The sequence below is a fragment of the Castor canadensis genome, chromosome 8 (genome assembly GCF_047511655.1).
Source record: "Castor canadensis chromosome 8, mCasCan1.hap1v2, whole genome shotgun sequence".
NCBI lineage: Eukaryota > Metazoa > Chordata > Mammalia > Rodentia > Castoridae > Castor > Castor canadensis.
The window spans coordinates 103,097,711-103,117,644 of record NC_133393.1 but is presented as its reverse complement, the minus strand read 5'-3'; the positions used below and the strand labels follow the sequence as shown (position 1 = coordinate 103,117,644).

At 35.6% G+C, this 19,934-nt stretch overlaps 1 protein-coding gene across 3 annotated transcripts in view; it reads left to right on the top strand.

Moving 5' to 3' along the window:
* The first annotated feature begins 1,242 nt into the window (after positions 1-1,242).
* The window catches only part of Tafa2 (TAFA chemokine like family member 2), a 561,377-nt gene continuing 542,685 nt past the window's right edge, over positions 1,243-19,934 (top strand). Inside the window, exon 1 of one of the 3 annotated variants that reach the window (XR_012450885.1) lies at positions 1,243-1,335. The gene's annotated coding sequence lies outside the window, so the exon portion shown is untranslated. The remainder of the gene's footprint in view (positions 1,336-19,934) is intronic. The other 2 variants (XR_012450883.1, XR_012450882.1) reach the window with 2 other exon arrangements.

Here is a 19,934-nt window from a genome sequence, read left to right as displayed (position 1 = left end):
CAGAAATCTAGGGTTACATCTGCTCATTTAGAATGAGTGTCTTGACCTAAAGGTATGACTCAAGTGGTAGACTACTTGCCTATCAAGCACAAGGCCCTGAGTTCAAACCCAAGTACTGCCAATAAATAAATAAAATAGATAAAAAAATAAAATAATAGAATAAGTGTCCCTAATTTAACTTTTTATGATTGTACTATTTTTTTGGTGATTATTGTTATCTTCTCAGATCCTTTGTGTTTTTCTTGACCATGTAAAAACCTAGAGGTTTGGGAAAGGAGTACAGAATGCAGATACGAGTAAAGTGTACCTCAAACAAAGTTGAGTTGATTTTAAAATTAGAGATATTCCAGGAAGGATTCCTTGATCATCTAAAAATTGCCTTTTCTGTCCACTGATGTCTGAGTAATACAAGTTAGGGCCTCATGTGTTAATACTCTGGAGGAGAGTAAGGCTTAAAATTAAGGTGTCAAACAAGAGCTGGTTTTCAGCCTGGGTGAATGAGAAGCATTATGCTTTATAGTAAAATTGAATTCAAGAAAGTACAAGGGAGAATTTTCCCTATTTCTTAATTTTATATGGTGCTGATTGCATGAACCCACAGGAAAATCTGCCTGAGATCTACAGTAGATTTTGCATATCACATTTACATGATGAGCACAGTTCCTAAAAGGGTCGTGTTTGGTGACCTGGCTATTTCTCAACTCTTCCAACTTTGATATTTAGGAAGCACTATCTCACTTCTTCATTATGCTCCATCCTTCTGCAGTTGATCCCTCTGATAACCTCACCTCCCACTCATTCTTATTCACCTCACAAAACCTTTCATTTTTCTTATGTAATGTTACAATTCCCTTCTCCCTTTGCCAGCTGTAGAAGACAGTGGAAAAGTGGAGGAGTAGTACAAACACCAAAATAGCATGTAGTAAAATGCTTAATCTGTTAATGATATTTTGAAACTTGGATTGTGAATAAAAATTGTAAGTGCCATGATGCAGCTCCTAAAACTCAAAAAGTACAGAGGCTCCTCAGACAAATTTTAGGGTCTGATAATGAGAATGAAAAAGTAGTGAAATGAATATAGTATCTTTTACAAAGAACCAGTATACTTAGATTTTGATTCTGGCTCAGTGCCACTGACTGGGTAACCTTGGCCAAGTTACTTAATCTCTGTGAGCATTCGTTTTTCATTACAAAACAAGGTGATTAAAGTTCATGAGCTAAAACGCAAATACTTGGCAGGGTTTAGATATAGCTAATATAAACAGTTGAAGCAAATCTGCTTTAAAACACTAAGACGTTTTAGGAACTCCGATGAACTATTGGTCTCAACTAAAGGTATTTAAATCTAAAAATTAGAACAAACAAAATTTTATCTCCTCTTCTACAGGATCTGGAAAGTTTAATTTTTGCATGGGGGGGCATCAAGTCTACAAATTGATTAATATGGGTTGCTACCTGTATTCTCATTTTAGCACATACCAAATGCTATGAAAGTTGACACTACCCTGAAGCTTAATAGCAGTCTGCCCCATAGATATTCAGTTCTCACTAAATGATGGGAGAGCTAAGCTGACTTGAATCAATGAAAATATTAGAACTAGTCTGATAGGTCTAAAATTACGTTAAAAACACTTTAATAGAGAGTATGTTCTAGAAATTTTAAAATGAAATATTTGTGCATGGTTAAAAACTTTACCAAGGAAGACTTGGTTAATCCTATGCAGCCAAAAGTGATATAATTGAACCAAGACTGGTAATAGGAAATTTTTATTTTATATTTCCTTTGTTATTTACATTTAATGACAGACTTCAAGGTTGATAAAGAAGCACTTCAAGAGAAAAATAGTACTGTTTAAATGGCAGCTTGTGGATCCTTTCCCAAGCCTCATAATAATGGATGGGCTTTAGAAGGTTAAATCATTTAAAAATGCTGATATTTTGTTTGTTTGTTTTTGCGGCACTGAGCTTTGAACTCAGGGCCTTGATATTTTGTTTTAAATGGACAAGTTAAATGAAATATTGATCTTAGCATTATATATTTGATCATTTGTACTTTATATTATTTCATTTAAAAGTTTAAGAAATTACCTTTATGCCCATGAATCTTAAAAATCTGTTCAACCAAAATGAAGTAGATTGTTGTGCAATGGTCCACTGATTCTGCAACTATGTAATTCCAGAGATAATAGCATTGTTTTCTCCCAAGAGAGGACTGAATTATTCAGATTTTCTGTTTGGACAACCCTTCTTTTCATTTTGGCTGAGAGGGCAAAACAATTTAAACTGCTTACAAAGAGTTTTAGAGAAATTATAATATCAGGTCTTAAAGAATATCTGTGCTCCAGGACTGATATAAACACTGGACAAGACATTTTTCATAATATTTTCTTGCAGTTTTCTCTGCACAGCAGGCTATTACTACCACATAGTAGGTTTTGAGGTCAAGGTAGAAGACAGTAAAAATGAAGAAAAACAAGTTTAGTGACTTCATGGAAAATATTTCCTACTGCTTTTTGTTGCTGCCCAGCATTCTTTTGTTTAGGACCTCTAGAACTGTGTGTAATATGCATTTCTAAAATTATCAGTGGCCTCTCTCTACAACAAAATTAGAAATAAGGGCAAAATAGTTTCTGCTGGGTATTGAGGGGGTCGGGGGGGAGAGGGAGGGGGCAGAGTGGGTGGTAAGGGAAGGGGTGGGGGCAGGGGGGAGAAATGACCCAAGCCTTGTATGCACATATGAATAAAAAAAAAAAAGAGCTTTAAAATGGGCAGTCAGCAGCAAGGCAGGTAAAATAAACATCTACCTGGAAAAAACGAAAAATAAAATTATCAGTGGTCTGAGGCTGCTGTATAAACATTGAGCATGATTGCTACAACATGAGGGGTTCATGGGATGTGCAGGCAAAGGTAGTACACCTCTATAGATAATTTACTTAATGTCTCTCTCTGCTACTTATTATTTCTGTGATACTGGGAGTTTTAGTTTACTCAACTATAACACGGAAATAATAGAATTATTTCATAAGATTCATTGAAAAATGAAATAATGAATATGAAGCTAATAATAGAGCTCAAAATATAGCACAATTTATATTTGCAAAACATTTGTCCCCTTTAGACTGAGTCAGCTACTATATTTGAAAGTTTAAACAAATTAGTTAAGATCACAAAGCTGTTATGCAATAATAAATACTTTAGTTAAAATTAGAACCCAATTATTAAAGAGGTTAAGAAGGATAATATTAAAAGTCTAGCTTAAGTGAAGGATTCTTAGGAATAAAACAATGTACTTTGAAGCTGATTATACAAGATGATGCAAAAATGTTTTATATGCTTATGGGTTTCTCTGTTATAAACAAAGATACATAACAGATCAAAGACATGTTTTGGAGTGACCCTACATGTGTACTGATAGTGTGGGAGACAGAATGGTGGCACCCCAAAGATCTCCATGTTTTAATCCCAGAATTTATAAATGTGTTTCTTTACATGGATAAATAGACTTTGCAGATGTGATTAAGATTAGAGACCTTGAGATAAGATTATCCTGCATTATCCACTTGGGTCCAATCTAATCACATGAATCCTTAAAAGTAAAAGAAGCTTTCCTGGCTGTGTTCAAAAGGTGATGTGACTAAAGGAGAACAGTTATGAAGATGGGATAAAAGGTCCATGAGCCAAGGAATGCGGATGGCTTCTAGAAGTTAGGTAAGGCAAGGAAATGAATTCTTCTCTAAAGCCTCCAGAAAGGAGCCCAGCCCTGCCAACACCTTGATTTTAGCCCAATAAGATTTGGGTCAGACTTTTAACCTATATAAATATATGCTAATACTCTTCTGTTGTTTCAAGTCATTAAGTTTCTGGTAATTTATTATGGCATCAATAACAAACAAGTAGTAGAAAAGTAAACTAATACAGAGAAGTAGTAGAATAGCCTACCGAAAGGAAATGAAGACAAAGCAATATACAGTCAGACTTAAAATTGATGTCTGCATCTATCTACTACAGCCCTATCCAGATATGTGTTATATCATGGGTAACAATAACAAAATATTTTACAGAATAAGATATATTCTCTTGACTACAAGTTGACAAAAGTATGGAAGATATTTTTAGCAAAGAGCTCTAAAAGTAACATAGGAATTAATAATATCTTCAGTGATTATATTATTTTAAATTTGTATGCAATGTCACCAAATTCTTAACATCAAATTATACTGAATATCCATCAACAATGCAGACCTGGAGCTTTTAAATTATGCTGATTACATTTAAACTGGGCCAGATATAAACCAAAGATAAGTGATAATAGATAGTGATACAAATTCTCAACAAGTTGTAGAATAACCATTGGCATACTATGAAGAAGAATTCTATAAAGACTTGCTAATAAAGACTCTGAAAGAGTACAGGGAAACAAAAGCAGTCAGTAAATCAATCTCATTGTATTAGTGTTAGTTATAGGTATGGATATAGGAAGAGACATTTTATAAATAGAAAGAGATTGAGTATGGCTCATGCAGTTATGGAGGCTGAGAAGTTCACCTTGTGCTGTCTCTAAACTGGAGAACTAAGAAAGCTGTTGGTATAGTTCTGTCCTAACGTGAAGGTCTGAGAGCCAGGGGAGCCAGTGCTATAATTCCCAGTCTGAATTTGAAGGCTCAAGAGCCAAGATTGCTGTCTGAAGACAAGAGAAGATGGATATTCTGGATGTCTTACCTCAGAGAATTTATACTTGCTCCACCTTTGTTATTGTCTGTCTCTTAAAGGATTGGATGGTGCCCATCTGGTATTGGTGAGGGTGGTCTTCTTTACTCAGTCTTAGGGATTCAAATGCTAATTTCTTCTGGAAGCATCTTCACAGACACTTAGAAATTATGTGTATTACTAGTTATCTGAATATCCTTTAGCCCAGTCAAGTAACACAAAATCAGTTATCACACTCATGTATTACAATCAGAGGAAGCAGAATCAGCTGACTTGTAAGAGGTAGAGCCATAACCCATATAGAGCTGAATAATTCACATCACTATTAGCCAAAATAGACTATAACTCAATGCACATATCCAAAACTTACTTCCTTTCTCTGCCCTCCTTTCATCCTTTTATCTCAAAAGGCATTTAGTACAATTGTATATGGACAGTGGTTTCTTGATAAGTACTTACTAAATGAAATGATGTCACAGGGAAGTTAAAACTAAAAACAAAACCCAAGTCTACTGACTACTTAAAATGATCAGTGGAAGGTAGAAGTAGATCAAGGTAAAGAGAAAAAAAAATACTTTTACTAGAGTAAGGGTTGAGTGGTTGTAAGTAATGCCCTTTAGACTCTATTGTTCTCAAACTGCTTTTGAATGGCTCATCTAAATGGTATTGAACAATAAATTTCCTTCAACCCTTTCAGGGAAAAATGAATTTCAAACTTTTCCTTGAGAATAAAAGAAACTAAAAAATTAATTTGAACTTTCAAAATAAATAAGTTCTCTCAAAATTATTCTACTATTAACAAGATTTGCATTTGCAAACTCTCTTTCTCTCTCTCTCTTTGGGTCACGGAATTTGAACCCAGGGCCTCACACTTGGGAAGGAGGCACTCCACCATTTAAGTCACTCTGCCAGCCCCAAACTCTCTCTTTTTATATTGCATAAACTAATTCAGATAAGGAAAAAGATCTTATAAATAAGAGAATACTTTTTTTGAGTCTGAAAACTATTAAAAAGAGTAAATAAATAAATACCCTTTTAAAAATGTAGAAAGATTCCTCTAAAGGTACCAATAATTTGCTAGAAAGGAAATCTTTACCGACATAGATTTTATTATATATTCACCACCTCGGATGGTGTGGAAGAAAACTTATAGTGAAATAAACCAAGTTACTTTTCAGGGATTTCTTTTAAAAGCTACAGAAATGCTGTTTTTCAAAGAATAAATTTGGACACCACACACTAAATTTTGGAGCTCTTCTCTCCAAGAAAAAGGAGCACTTAAGTCAGGGAGCAAGGTATCCAAGAAGAGAATGTAATTCGTCCTGTGAACTTCATCTAAAGATGGTGAAACTCATTTGAAACTTGTTCTTCCTTTTAGCCACCTAAAAGTTATAGTACTTATCCAATGCACTATTAATGACTGGAAGCCAAAAACAAAAATAATTTCCATCTAAGGCAGTGTTTCTTTAAGTGTAGTCTGCATGTATATGTCTGTGTGTATATAGGAAAGTGACTCTCTGACTCACACAATTATGGAGACTGAGAAGTCCCACGATATGCTGCTTGCAAGCTGGAGACCCAGGAAAGTCAGGGTATGGATTCAGTAAGTATCTGAAGGTCTAAGATCCAAGAGAGCTGGTAGTGTAAGTTCCACTCCAAGTGCAGGAGAAGGCTGATGTTCCCACAGGAAAACAGGCAGAAAAAGCAAATTCTTACCTGGATTTCTGTTTTATTCAGGTCTCCCGTAGGTTGGATGAGGCCTACCTCCGTAGGGGAGGACAAAATGCTTTATTCAGCCTACTGATTCACACACTAACCTCATTTTGAAACACTCTCATAGAAAGCTCTACAATAATATTTAACCAAGTATCTGGGCACTTGGTGACCTAGCCAAATTGACATAAAAAAATTAATCATTGCATCTTGTTAGGTCATTTTTGTGCTATTATTATGGCTGTTCTTGGGTTTTTTTTTTTCTTTTATTCATATATGCATACAATGTTTGGGTCATTTCTCCCTCCTTCCCCCTTGATCTAATGTCCACATATGAGGGAGAACATATGATTTTTGGTCTTTTGGGCTAGGCTAACCTTACTCAGAATTATGTTCTCCAGTTCCATTCATTTACCAGCGAATGATAACATTTCGTTCTTCTTCATGGCTGCATAAAATTCCATTGTATATAAGTACCACATTTTCTTAATCCATTCGTCAGTGCTGGGGCATCTTGGCTGTTTCCATAACTTGGCTATTGTGAATAGTGCTGCAATAAACACGGGTGTGCAGGTGCCTCTGGAGTAACCTGTGTCACATTCTTTTGGGTATATCCCAAAAAGTGGTATTGCTGGATCATATGGTAGATCTATGTTTAGATTTTTAAGAAGCTTCCAAATTTTTTTCCAGAGTGGTTGTACTAGTTTGCATTCCCACCAGCAGTGTAAAAGGGTTCCTTTATCCCCTGCATCCTCACCAACACCTGTTGTTAGTGGTGTTGCTAATGGTGGCTATTCTAACAGGGGTGAGGTAGAATCTTAGTGTGGTTTTAATTTGCATTTCCTTTATTGCTGGAGATGGTGAGCATTTTTTCACATGTTTTTTGGCCATTTGAATTTGTTCTTTTGAGAAAGTTCTGTTTAGTTCACTTGCCCATTTCTTCATTGGTTCATTAATTTTGGGAGAATTTAGTTTTTTAAGTTCCCTATATATTCTGGTTATCAGTCCTTTGTCTGATGTGTAGCTGGCAAATATTTTCTCCCACTCTGTGGGTGTTGTCTTCAGTTTAGAGACCATTTCTTTTGTTGAGCAGAAGCTTTTTAGTTTTATGAAGTCCCATTTATCTACGCTATCTCTTAGTTGCTGAGCTGCTGGGGTTCCATTGAGAAAGTCTTTGCCTATACCTATTAGTTCCAAAGTATTTCCTGCTCTTTCCTATACCAACTTTAGAGTTTGGGGTCTGGTATTAAGATCCTTGATTGATTTTGAGTTAACATTGGTATAGGGTGATACACATGGATCTAGTTTCAGTTTTTTGCAGACTGCTAACCAGTTTTTCCAGCAGTTTTTGTTGAAGAGGCTGTCTTTTCTCCATTGTATATTTTTAGCACCTTTGTCAAAGATAAGTTGGTTATAGTTGTGTTGCTTCATTTCTGGGTCCTCTATTCTATTCCACTGGTCTTCATGTTTGTTTTTGTGCCAGTACCATGCTGTTTTTATTGCTATTGCTTTGTAATATAGTTTGAAATCGAGTATTGTGATACCTCCAGCATTGTTCTTTTTACTGAGTATTGCCTTGGCTATTTGTGGCCACTTGTGTTTCCATATAAATTTAACAGTAGATTTTTCAATCTCTTTGATGAATGTCATTGGGATTTTCATGAGAACTGCATTAAAGATGTAGATTGCTTTTAGGAGTATAGACATTTTTACTATGCTGATTCTACCAATCCATGAGCATGGGAGATCTCTCCACTTTCTATAGTCTTCCTCAATCTCTTTCTTCAGAAGTTTATAGTTTTCCTTGTAGAGTTCCTTCACAACCTTTGTTAAGTTTACACCTAGGTATTTGATTTTTTTGAGGACATTGTAAATGGAATTATTTTCATGTATTCTTTTTCAGTTTGCTCATTATTAGTGTGTAGAAGTGCTAATGATTTTTCTATGTTGATTTTATATCCTGCTACCTTGCTATAGCTATTGATGGTGTCTAGGAGCTTTTGAGTAGAGTTTTTTGGGTCTTTAAGGTATAGGATCATGTCATCTGCAAATAGGGATATTTTGACAGTTTCTTTACCTATTTGTATTTCTTTTATTCCTTCTTCTCGCCTAATTGCTCTGGCTAGGAATTCTAGTACTATGTTGAATAGGAGTGGAGATAGTGGGCATCCTTGTCTCATTCCTGATTTTAGAGGGAATGGTTTCAGTTTTTCTCCTTTAAGTATAATGCTGGCTGTAGGTTTGTCATATATAGCTTTTATAATGTTGAGGGACTTCCTTCTATTCCTAGTTTTCTTAGAGCTTTTATTATGAAATGGTGTTGGATCTTATCAAAGGCTTTTTCTGCATCTCTTGAGATGATCAAGTGGTTTTTGTCTTTGCTTCTGTTAATGTGGTTTATTACATTTATTGATTTTCATATGTTGAACCAACCCTGCATTCCTGGGATGAAGCCTACCTGGTCCTGGTGAATGATCTTTTTGATGTGTTGTTGAATTCGGTTTGCCATTATTTTGTTGAGGATTTTTGCATCAATGTTCATTAAGGAGATTGGCCTATAGTTCTCCTTTTGGGAGGTGTCTTTTGCCTGCTTGATTTGGATGGGTTCACCCTTGTATGTTATTTGTTTTTTCTTTCTTACAGCCTTCAATATTCTTTCTCTAGTGTCTGTATTTGTTGTTTTAATGATGATATGTCGTGGGGTAGTTCTATTTTGGTCAGGTCTGTTTGGCGTTCTGAAGGTTTCCTCTACTTGTATGAGCATAGTTTTCTCTAGATTTGGGAAATTTTCTGTAATTATTTTGTTGAATATGTTACACATTCTTTTTTCTTGCACCTCTTCTCCTTCTTCAATGCCCATGATTCTCAGGTTTGGTCTTTTTATGGAGTCAGTGAGTTCTTGCATTTTCTTTTCACAGGTTTTGAGTTGTTAAACTAACAGTTCTTTGGTTTTTCCTCTATTTACAATTTCATCTTTGAGTTCTGAGATTCTGTCTTCTGCTTGTTCTAGTCTCCTGGATTTTCCTTCCATTTTGTTTTGCTTTTCTGTTTTGTTCTTTTTTTCTGAGGTTTTCTATATCCTGGTTTCTTCCTCTTTAATATTGTCTACTTTCATCCTGAGTTCACTTATCTCTTTATTTATCGTGTTCTTTGTTTCACTTTGGTGTTTATACAGTGCTTCTATGGTTTCTTTTATTTGTTCTTGCACTTTCTCAAGTTCTCTACTTTTGTTGTCTTGGAATTTCTTGAGTGTCTCCTGTACATTTTGGTTGACCATATCCAGTATCATCTCCATAAAATTCTCATTGATTACTTGTAGGATTTCTTCTTTCATTTGTTCTTGTGGGCTTCATTGAGTTCTTTGGCATAGTTTATCTTCATTTTGTTGGAGTCTGGTTCTGGTTATCTTATTTCTTCATTTCTCTCTGGTTCCTGTACTAATTTATTATTGAGGGGGAAAAGATTTCCCTCTTTTTTCCATCTTCCCATCATTTCCCTTGCTATTGTTACTATTCCTATACTGTGTGTAATTCAGTATTGTCTAGCTTGTAATAATAACAATGGTGATAATCTAGAATGGAAGGGTGAGAGGAGAAAACAAACAAACAAACAAAAAACACCAACCAAACAAAACAAAACATACCAAAGAAATAACAGGGAGAGATAGTGTACTTATCAGCAGTAAGCTAAACAGGTATTAGAGAGACAGACAGAGGATAATGAAAATAATAATTAAAAAAAAAAAAGACAAAAAACCCCCACAAGTTCAAATGCATTAAAGTTTCAGTCTTAATAGTTTTGGTGTTAGTCCTTCAGCCTCCAGTCCTGAAGACTTCTCAGTGTCTGTGAAGTAGTTCTGTCATTTTCTCATCAAAGGGGAAAAAACAAACAACAACAAAAACAACAACAACAACAACAAAATGTCCTAAGTCCAAATGCAATACAGTTTCAGTTAGTCCTTCAGCATCTGGTGTTGTTGTCTCATCAAAGCAAGAGGAAAAAAAAAATAGAGGGGGGTAGTTTGGAGACAGCTTTGTGAATGTCTATCTGAGGCTGTGGCTCACCTGCCTCCTACTGTCAGCCATCTGCTGCAGGCTTTGTTTATTTAGAGTTCTCCTGGACACATGTCCCTTTTGTTTTCTCCAGTATACAGCCCTACCCGCCTTTTGCAATTGCTGTCTTTTTTGCATGAGGAGTGGCCCTCCCCGCCTCTGGTGGCACTTTCCACACAACAGCAGTTACAAGCTTTCCCCTCTTCAAGGTTGCTGGGCGGGTGCTGCTGCTCCTGCCTTCTCTGGCTGGCTTGTTTATTTACAGTTTGCCTGAGGGATTGCTCCTCCCCCACTCTCTGGGGCTTGGGGCACCCCGCCCTCTTTGCTACATGTCTTTTTCTTTTTTATTCAGCTGCTTGTTTATTATTCAGTTTGTTTTTTTCCCTTTTTTTCCCCCCTGGGTGAGGGTCAGTCTGTCCAGGGGGCTATACTGATCTGGCCCAGTGTTGTCTGTGGGAGTACCATATGCCGCTTAGCTCACCTGGTGATCTGTGTCTTCCCAAGCAGTCTGGGAGCTGGCGTCTGGCAATGCAGGAGCCCTTCTGGTTTCTCCGTTTAACATGGAGTGGGGATGCTATGAGCGGGCTGGGGGTGTGGAGGAGTCGGAGTTTTGCCTCTTCTTGGTGGTTTTTCCTGCAAGATGTATCTTCAGCATCTCTCCAAGATTTCACTTTAGGAAGCACACTTTCTTCTTCCTTCCTCTAGTCACCATCTTGGAATCTCCTGTTCTTGGTTTTTTTGTTGTTGCAGGTTAAAAACTCCTGGGAGTCATGTTGACAGGTGTGGTTAATTATATTTAGAATAATTGGGATGTTCAGGTCCTATATCTATGGCTGCATTTGCAGAATAGCAGAGCTTGTAAGTATTTAATTTTTGACATCTAACTCATGTCTTTATGGCTGAGTTTGACATATCCTAGTGTTTGTTCTCATTTTACTAGCTCAATTCTTTTTTTTAAAATTCATTTATTCACATGTGCATGCATTGTTTGGGTCATTTCTCCCCCCCAGTCTCCTGCCCCCACCCTCTCCCCCTAACTAGCTCAATTCTTGAATGAAAGATACATTGTTAATGTCAATGGATAATATTTCAAAATTCAGTTCTATCTGGTATTCTGTTTCTAGCAGAAATAGATTTTATTGGTGTTTCAACTGTTGATTCAACATTATAAAGAAATAGCCAATTCACAATAAAGCACTTACTGCTTCTCAAAAAAAAGTTGTAGTCTGTAGATTAGCTAAATCATATATGGTTACAGTGCATTTAAATGTGGAATATTAGGTCCAATCCCAGATCTACTGAATTAGAATCTCTAGGAGTTGAAATTTAAGACATATTTTTATAAGCTCATAATTATTCTGTGCTCTCTACAGTTTCATAAGTATTAGTCTAAGGGGAGAGACTGGCATCTTCAATGGTTTAGTCCAGATTCCAGAAATGGTCCTTGACTCAGTAATAAAAGATGTCTTAGTTTTTTTTGTTGTTTATTTATATGTGCATACAATGTTTGGGTCATTTCTCCCCCCTACCCCCACCCTCTCCCTCTCCCCCACCCCCTCACTTCCAGACAGAACCTGCTCTGTCCTTATCTCTAATTTTGTTGAAGAGAGAGTATAAACAATAATAAGAAGGACAAAGCATTTTTGCTAGTTGAGATAAGGATAGCTATAAGGGAGATTTCTAACATTGCTTCATGTACAAATGTGTTACATTCTAAGTTGATTCTTTTTGAACTGACCTTTTCTCTAGTTCCTGGTCCCCTTCTCCTGTTGACCTCTATTGCTTTAAGGTTTCTCCATTAGTTCCTTTGCATTGAGGACATCAAATACTATCATGTTTTTTGGGTTTCTTATCTATCCTCAGACCTCCCTTGTGTGCTCTTGCCTTATCTTGTGACCAAAGTCCAATCACATTGCTGTATTTGCCCTAGATCTAAAGTCCGCATATGATGGAGAACATACCATTATTGGTCTTCTGAGCCTGGCTTACCTCGCCAGTTCCACCCATTTACTTGCAAATGATCAGATTTCATTCTTCTTCATGGCTGAGTAAAATTCTATTGTATATAAATACCACATATTCTTTTTTTTTTTTTTTCATTTTTCTTTTATTATTCATATGTGCATACAAGGCTTGGTTTATTTCTCCCCCCTGCCCCCACCCCCTCCCTTACCACCCACTCCACCCCCTCCCGCTCCCCCCCTCAATACCCAGCAGAAACTATTTTGCCCTTATCTCTAATTTTGTTGTAGAGAGAGTATAAGCAATAATAGGAAGGAACAAGGGGTTTTGCTGGTTGAGATAAGGATAGCTATACAGGGCATTGACTCACATTGATTTCCTGTGCAAATACCACATATTCTTAATCCATTCATCAGTAGTGGGACATCTTGGCTATTTCCATAACTTGGCTATTGTGACTAGTGTTGCAATAAACATGGGTATGCAGGTGCCTCTGGAGTAACCTGTGTCACATTCCTTTGGGTATATGCCCAGGAGTGGGATTGCTGGATCATATGGCAGATCTACATTTAGATGTTTAAGAACCTCCAAATTTTTTCCAGAGTGGTTGTACTAGTTTGCATTCCCACCAGCAGTGTACAAGGGTTCCTTTTTCCCCACATCCTTGCCAACACCTGTTGTTGTTGGTGTTTCTAATAAAAATGGCTATTCTGACAGGGGTGAGGTGGAAGGATGTCTTAGTTTTGGAGGTCTTCTCTAACAAATTATTTTAGACTATGTGATTTATAAACAACAGAAAATTATTGCTCACAGTTCTAGAGGCTAGGATATCTAAGATCAAGGTGCCAGAAGATTTAGCATCTGATAAGCACTCATCTCTGTGCTTCAAAGATGGAACTTCCTTGCTGTACCCTTACATGGTGGAAGAGGCAAAGAAGCACCCTTTAGCCTCTTTATATTATAAAGGTTCTAATTCCATTCCTGAAGGTGGAGACCTCATGACTTAATCACCTCCTATTGCATTGCTTTCACATCAGGCAGTAGGTTCCACCCCATGAATTTGTCAGGGAAGTGTGTGTGTCGGGGGAATATCAGCATTCAGACATAGCAAAGGCAAGATTGTATTGTAGCCATAGGACTAGATTGCCAGTTCTTGATACAGAACCATTTCTAGCCCTAGCTATCTAGAATTAGTTAATTTTAGCAAATTAAAAATAAACCCTAGTATAGCTCTCACACTCTGTAACTAGCATTCATCTATAATTTTTTTCTTTTTAAAAATTCTTTTAAAAATTGTGATAATTTCTTCACTAAAGATCCTGGCCTACATCAGTGGTTTGATATCATATTCAATAAAGTGTTCTATTTTGTGTCTCTGTATTGATCATTTACAGCCCATCAATCTTCATTTTTTTAATGATAAATTTTACTTTAGTTACAACACAATAAATTACTAAGAATTGTGTGATAAATATTTTTAGTAAGTAATGTAAAATTAGTTTATTTTTCTGTTGAAAGAAGTGTACTGCCTATATAAAACAGTATACATTAAGGCTTGTTAGGCTTGGTTAAATGTAAATATTATATGCAATAGCATACAGGCATTTGTAATAATAGATAATATTTAAGTAGAAAGAATGAAATAGTTGTACAGCATACCACACTTTTTTGTTCATGACAACTTGAATATGTAATAATTTTTGATATTTATATCAAAACCCTGTTAGCTGTATATTTTCTAGGATAACAGTCTTTGTATTTAAGGATCACCACAGTAGAAAATCTTATTATTAGAAGTTTATTTATTTTGAAAACACTGAAAAGAGATTAACTTTTTTGTAAGCTATTGTCACCTTCAAACTTCAGTGTACATAAAAATCATGCAGAGGCCAGGCATGGTGGTACATACTTTTAATCCCAGCACTCAGGAGGCAGATACAGGACGATTACAAATTGGAGGGCAACCTGGGCTACATATCCAGTTCCAGGTCAGCATACATGACATAGTGAGACCCTGTCTCAAAAGAAAAATCATGCAGGTGATAGGTAAAAAAACAGCACTTTCTTGGGTATCAAACTTAAAATTGAGCATGCCTTTTGCTTGATCATAAATCTTTGGGAATCCATCCAAAATATTACCTTGATTTTTGGAAGGTGTAGATTTTAGCTCTTCTTGTATAAATCTACTTATATATTAATCTTATCGTCAGTCTGATAAAAAGAAAGAATACACTACTGTTGAATCACATTCTACATAAGATTTTTTATAAATTTATTTCAAAAATTATTCTGTAGTCAAAGGCATTGTTGAAAATCCCGTTTATTTTGCTCTTAAAGTGAAAAAAATACATGGTTTTGTATGTTAAACTTGAAATGTGAATTCTAATGCATGATAAAGTAGAAGAACCCAACTAGTTTTTCTAACAGAAATAGCAGAGGCAAATGCTGATATCTGCACTTTTAAATGTCCTTCTGCAATCACAGCTGTTGGTGAAGTCGAATGAATAGAGGAGTTAGTCAGAGTGCTCCCACTTGCCTGTAGGGCTTACTTTATTCTGTTTTGATGTCATGCCCTATAATTCAATGTAAAATAATAAATGGTATGGGTGATTAGTTCCAACTCGAATAAAGATAGGAGTATCAGTAAACCTTAGACTTCTTAAAGACAAGTATACTAAAAATTTAAGGGTCACTAAATTAAGGGTCACAAACTTCCAAAAAAATAGGAGAAAATGCAGTAAATCAAGCAATTCAACAGAAGAGCAGATACAGAAATAGAAAGGCAGACAAAGCCTCAGCAGATAACAAACAACAAAAAGAAGCAACAGAAGACATAGCATGTAAAAGGGATAGCATATATAAGATTTTAGAAATAAAGCCAAATATAATCACAACATATGTAAATAGGTTAATTTGACTTATTAAAAAATTCAGCCTTAAGCTATTTATAAGCTGTAACTACAAAAATGCTGAAGTAGTAAAAGGATGGAAAATATTAGGCAAATGAAATGCCAGTGAAAAGAAGGCTAATTGTGCTGGTCTATCAAAATCTGTTTTGAGTTGTCTTAACATTTATTATAAATCAAGTATCAATAAATATACTTTGAAGAAAAAATTATTAGGAAAAATATCACTAATGATTTTTAAGAATAGTTTATTAGGAAAATGTAACACCATGAATTTTTTTTTTTTTTTGTAGCACTGGGGCTTGAACTCAGAGCCTACACCTTGACCCACTCCACCAGCCCCCCCCCCTTTTTTTTAGTCATTTATTCACATGTGCGTACATTGTTTGGGACATTCCCCCCCCCCCCGCTGTCCTCCCCCTCCCTACCCTTTCCCTCTCTCTCCCTCCTTTCCAGGCAGAATCTGTTCTGTGCTTTTCTCCATTTCCGGTGAAGAGTAGAAATAAGCAATAATAAGAAAGACATAGCATTTTTGTTAGTTGAGATAAGGACAGCTATACAGAGAGAGTCTTAGCATTGCTTCCATGTTCAAATGTGTTACAACCCAAGTTGATTCACCTCTAACTGATCTTTACACTGGTTCCTGATCTCCTTCTCATGTTGACATCTGTCACTTTAAGTTTTCTTTATTAATTCCTCTGGAGTGGGGACATCAAATGCTTTCATGTTTTGGCTTTTCTGCCTATCTCCATACCTCCCGTATGCGTTCTCCCCTTGTCATGTAACCCAAGTCCAACAACATTACCAGCCCTTTTTTGTGATGGGTTTTTTTGAGATAGGGTCTTACAAACTATTTGCCCCATCTGGCTTGGAACCGAGATCCTCTGGATCTCTGCCTCCTGAGTAGCCATCATGAATCTTTTTATATCTAAGTGAATGATCTCAAAACATGAAGCAAAAAACCTAAAGAATCATAAGTAAAAAATTGATAAGCTTTAAAAAAATAGACAAATCAAGAAAAATACTGGTTAAAATGGAGATCAGGCCAATATAATCAACAAACTTGATCTAATGGTTATATATGGATTTTTCTGCCCAGCAGTTGTAGAATACAAAGGATTGAACTTTATAGAAATTGAATATACAAAGTCATAAAGCAAATTTCAAGATATACCAAACAATTCTTGTGATAGAGATGTCCTTTTCTGAACAAAATTAGAAGTCTATGAAGAAGGTACCCCGAACTATCATGCACTTGAAAAGTAAACTAGATTGTTCATAGCCAAAAAGATTCATAATTGGAGACTATATAGACAGGGATAGCAACAAAGGTGGCTTAGTGTAAAAGCAGAACCAAGAGCAATATTTAATGTCATATATATGAAATTTATACATGAAAAAATAAAAATTAATGAGTTGAACTTTCATTCTGTGATGCTGAAAAAATTACAACAGAAAAGAACCCCCAGAAATGAACAAAATAGAGGATAGAAATAAAAAGGGTCCAAAAAGCCAAAATCTGGTCCATTGGAAAAAATAAATATGTATTTCCAACAATACTGGTAAAAATTACTGAATAAGGCATACTAAGCAATATTAGAATAAGTCCCCTGAGATAAATCCAGCAAAATATGTAAATCATTAATGGTTAAATTGATAAACTTTTTGAAAGACATTTAAGAAATTCTAGTAGCCAGGTCTCAATGGCTTATACCTATAATCCTTCTTGGGTTGCAAAACTCAATAAAGGTAGTAATTCAAAATTAATATAAAAATTAAATGTAATTCCAAATAAAAAACAACAGTAGTGTCTTTCATAGAATTTTATGATCTGATCCTCAGATCCAAGGTTGTAGGGTCACAAATTGCCAAACAGAATTTGGAGTAAAAGAATAAAATTGTTTAGGGGATAGGAGGAAATTTGTGTTACCTTACATAAAGATTTAGTGTAACAGAACTTAAAAATTTTAAAGGTTAAAAGACTATACTTATGAACTCTGGGTAGGGAAAACTTTCTGTATAAAATATAAAATATCAACACAAAATAAGAGAGTAACAAAGTTGCCTATACTAAAATGAAAAACTTTCATACCATGAAAAGTTAAGTCACAGAATGGGAGAAATATTTGAAAGGCATATTGTTAATAGAAATTAGAATTCATACTATAGAGAAATACAAATTTTAAGCAAAAGAATACCATAAAAATATGCAAAGGATGGATAAATTTATAGCAGAGAACACCTGAATGGCAACAAGCATGTTTGTGTTAGTTTTTTGTCATTCTGTTAGTTTTACATTGTTGTGACCAAATTCCTAAATATAATAACTTAAGGGCTCACAGTTTCAGTCCATCATGACAGGGAGGGTATGGCAGAGCAGAGCTGCTAACCTCATGGTTGACCAGGAGACAGAGAGAGGGAATGTCTACACTACTGGATTTCCTCCTTCTTCCCCTTTATTCCATTCAGGCCTCACCCAATTGGATGATGCTGTTCACATTCAGGGTAGGTCTTCATCTTCTAGTTACTTCTTTCTGGAAAAGTCCTTGTGGGCACACTCAGAGGCAAGCTTTACTAATCTCCTAGGTGCTTCTCAATCCTATAAAACTGATAATGAACATTAAGTATCACAATATCAAATAAAAAGGTCTTGGTTCATACCCATTAGTTTTGGAAATTTTTCAAAAGTTTGACCTTCTTGGGATTGGAGGTGTGACTCAAGTGGTAGAACACCTGCCCAGCCAGCATAAGGCCTTGAGTTCAAACCCTAGTACACACACACAAAAGTTTGACATTATCAAGTGATAGTATGTGAAGTACTAAGAATTTTAACTCTCTGCTGATAGGAGTATAAGTAGCCACTTTGATGGACAATCTTGGATTTAGCAAAGTCATAGGTATTCATGCATATACCTCAGTAACTTTTACACCTTCGTACCTTAGTGAAACTTCTTCAGGTATCCACAGGAGACATATCCAAGTGTATTTATTCCAGCTTTATTTATTATAGCAAAATGGAAATAAACTTAGTAGTATATCATAGTACATGGTTTAAAAGTGTTGGATATGCAGTCATGAAATATTAAAAATTATTTCATGAAGAGCCTATTATAACATGGGGATACATTGTTATTTTGAAGTAAGGCTCAAATATTGATGCAACTTATTTCCTCTCTGACTTGTTCTTTCTCTGAGTCATTCCATTCTACAGCCATCTTGGATTCCAAGAACAACAGTCCTGACTGATAAACTCTTCACAACAAGAGTGAAACTACCCCCAGGTAGCAACTGCTTTCTTATCTCTGATGAGGCTCCACAGATAATGATTAATGAGACACAGCCAGACCAAGATTGTCAGCCATGCAAGCCCATGACCCTTGCCTTTGTTACTTTCCTATAGGACCACATAATATTGGTAGCATGAAGACAGATTCCTCTCTCCTCTTCCCAGTGCAGCTACATTGAGAATAAACTCCTTTTCTGTCTTCACCACCATGATCACCTTGATTGGCCTTTTGGAGTAGATGTCCAGACCTGGTCTGTTGGGATCCCAGAGCCAGGGCTTTGGGTTAGCTTCTGTAAATAAGTTTGCAGAAAAAATTAAAAATGCACCTTCCATACATATTTTGTATGCAGCATGATTATGTATCTATTTATATCTTTACTCATCCCCAGTCCCCAAATATATATTTGTCTATAGTGGGCAGAAAAAAAGCAACATTATTATTTTTTTTCTTCTTTCTCATTTTCTTAATTTTCCTAATGAACACGTAAAACATTCCTAGTAAGAGAAATAAATAATCTTAAGCAATGTGGGAAGGGAATAAAAAGCAGACATTCTAATGATTCAGTCATCTGATAATGCCTTACTTTTGATGCTAACGAGGTAAATACACTGAGCAGGGACATTTATAAAATGACTAGAATACTGCCACTGTGCAATGAATGTTCAATAATAGCTCTAATGATTAGAAAAGATTTCTGCCGAGCCATCATCTCAGCTTTTTGAATTTACACAGTGTAGTTAGTTTCTGCTGGTTCAAGTCCCCGGCATTTAAGCACACAATAAAATAGAAAATTGGTCTATCAATGGTAGCCTTTACAAATAATCATGAGTATATATTGTTGCTTGATTTAGTTGACTGCATAATGTTTTTTAAAAATTGCTTCATTCACTTGATAAACTGAAATGGCTATAAGGGCTTTATCCCAGCCTGTAAGATACATGGTATACATTTATAAATATGTAATTAGGCAGATTTTAAAGTCAAATTTGCTAGAGCTCCATTTCAGGTCCAGCATCAATAAGTACTAACACATTTTCCTGCCATGTTTCCTTTATCAATGAGGTCACTAAGTGGAGCAGCTTGAAATTCAAACATGGTCTCTATACAAAAATACAATATAGAAAACTGACTTACTTATGCTCTTTATTATTATGGTATCTTTCAGAAACAAAGATATCTTCATTTTCTTACTATCTTGAATATGTTAATATTTAAAAATCATAATAATTAGCTTAAAATATTAATAATTTAACCTATAGTTTTCAACACAATTACTTAAAACAGTTGTTAACTACTTCTCAGGCCAG